Here is a 2,826-nt window from a genome sequence, read left to right as displayed (position 1 = left end):
CTGGGGAAAACATGTTTTGGGACCCCCTTTTTTCTCAGCCCCCATTTGACGAATCCCCCCAAAACTTTCAGGTAAGGAGTGGAGAGGAGCGGGTCATCTTCTTTGAGAAATTCGCGAAGATTCATCAACCGGAGCCAAAGTCATTCCCAACAGAATGTTGCGGATTTCCTATGGAAACTAGGTCCTAACTATAACTACCTACTGGCGACCGCCAGTAGGTAATATATATTTATATATATATATCTTACAGCTCCAACTTGCCCACACTTGAACAGCACTCATACTCAATTGTCAGGTGGCAAACCTTTATTTATAGGTGTGAGCAGACTCCTGTCTGCCATTCTATTGAAACAGCCATTTTCCATGAGTTGTGCCTGACGCATTTCGAAGGTTAATACCTTCTTCTTCAGAAGCTTTATGCTGGAAATTAATGCATGCCTGCAGCCTCGTTGTCTTCCATATGCTGCTAATTACGCCCCCAGATGGACTGGTCCATCACCATTCTCAGCATTATGGGAGGCGTAGTCCCGGCCAGTTTCTTCCTTTAATGGTGGGACTAATTCCTGTCATGACTTCAAGCCACCAGATGGGCCACAGCAGGCAGTGTCCGCTCTCAAGCCACCAGATGGGCCACAGCAGGCAGTGTCCGCTCTTAATCCCCTGATTGAATTCCACAAAGTGGCTCTGTACATACCATGCCGCATGGCCCCCTTAGTTCCCTATGTGGTGCGCGTTCGGCGGCTGGGCGGACACCCAATATTACAGCTCCAACTTGCCCACACTTGAACAGCACTCAAACTCAATCATCAGGTGGCAAACCTTTATTTATGGGTATGAGCAGACTCCTGTCTGCCATTCTATTGAAACAGCCATTTTCCGTGAGTTGTGCCCGATGCGTTTCAAAGGTTAATACCTTCTTCTTCAGATGCTTTACGCTGGAAATGAATGCGTGCCTGCGGCCTCGTTGTCTCCCATATGCTCCTAAGAATTCCCCCAGATGGGCTGGTCCATCACCATTCTCAGCATTATGGGAGGCGTACTCCTGGCCAGTGTCTTCCTTTAATGGTGGTACTCATTCCTGTCAAGACTTCAAGCCACCAGATGGGCCACAGCAGGCAGTGTACGCTCTTAATCCCCTGATTCATCTCCACAAAGTGGCTCCGTACATACCGTGCCACGTGGCCCCTGAGTTACCGAGGTGGTGCACGTTCGGTGGCTAAAATGGCCGCCCAATATTACAGCTCCAACTTGCCCACACTTAAACAGCACTCAAACTTAATTACTAGGTGGCAAACCTTTATTTATGGTTATGAGCAGACTCTTGTCTGCCATTCTATTTAAACAGCCATTTTCCGCTGTAGTGTAGTTCCCCTATCCCTAATAGGCTCTGTGCATTGGAATAATATACAGTATAGTTTTGACATAGTACTGAGGTCAGTATGTCTCTATCGAGTACATTAAACTTAATGATGTGTGTGCCAGCTAACTCAGAGGTCACTAGAAACTTTCTCGAATGAACAAGAAGACATTAGTTTCTGACAACTGCATAAACATGACAACTTTGTTTCCCTTAGAGTCGGAACAATATCTTCAGAGTCGTGGAAACAATAGATAACCGTAACACCCAGTCAATCATGCATGCTTTGTTTCTACAGAGTTTCACAGAAGTAGAGAGACGGGCTTTCAATAAAAAGGGTTTATTGAACAGTCTTCTTTCTCATGCAAGAGAAATTAACTGCTACAATCGTAAGACAGAATGCGAGGAATAATGCGTACAGCGCGAACAGTAATATAAAATAATATTGTAATAGCATGGTCTGTTGCTATGACATATATAAAAATAGTTACATAAATAACACAGGCTAAAATACTCAACTGGTGCTTCTAAAATAATCCTACACCAGTGTACATTACCTAAGTCTAGTACTAGGGAAGAAGTAGGAGCTGTTTTAGCATAAGTTTAGTTTAGTTTAGTTTTGCCAATAATTGCCAACAGTTTCTCTAGGTTCTAATCAGCTCCATACCTTAGAATGAGAGAGGTTGGTATCTCTTTCTCGGGACTCGATTCTCTGACACCCCACAAGTGGAGTCAGAAACACTAGAGCTGGATTCTCGGCGTGGAGGATGACAGCGTCTGGTCAGTGTGTCAGTTGGGGAGACGACTTCCTTCGGGACTTGCTGTGGTGAGCCGCGTCGTGCAAGTAGGTAGCTGAATCGCACCGTCCCTTGCCATAGCAAGTGAAGGTATATTTATACCTTGAAGGTGTTTAGGAATGCCAGTATTGACGTAAAAGTCGGACATATGAACGTCATGAATGAACTCCTAAGGAATAAATGTTCATGCATAATAAATTAGTTCTTGTAGAAATCAATGTGCAGGCAAGGGTAAGTCCCTAAAGCTTAAGAGTCTGGTTTTCAAGGAACTCGTTGTGATGTAGATGAACGGATGTAAGTAGCCATGCCTGTATTTGGGTAGCAAGGACTATGCCTAAATAAGGACAGACTTCTATGTCTATATAAGGGCAATGTGTGAATTATACCTATATAAGGGCATGAATCGGGAATATTCATACGGAATCTAAATCGATACACAACACCCACTCCACTTTCTTATGTACGACTTTACTAAATTCTAAACATGACAACATATCTAAAATATATCTTTACACAAAGTGCTAAAAACATGTCCAAAACACATTACAAATGCATTAGAACTGGTCGTAAGCATCAAAAATGCATTGGTGCTGTAAACATTAAAGCAATGTTTCATTCTAAGCATATATTTACATTTGAATGCTAAATGAATGAATTCCAAAAATATACATT

The sequence above is a fragment of the Lissotriton helveticus genome, chromosome 4_1 (genome assembly GCF_964261635.1).
Source record: "Lissotriton helveticus chromosome 4_1, aLisHel1.1, whole genome shotgun sequence".
Lineage (NCBI taxonomy): Eukaryota > Metazoa > Chordata > Amphibia > Caudata > Salamandridae > Lissotriton > Lissotriton helveticus.
The sequence above is the reverse complement of the archived record's forward strand: the minus strand, read 5'-3'. Positions refer to the sequence as shown.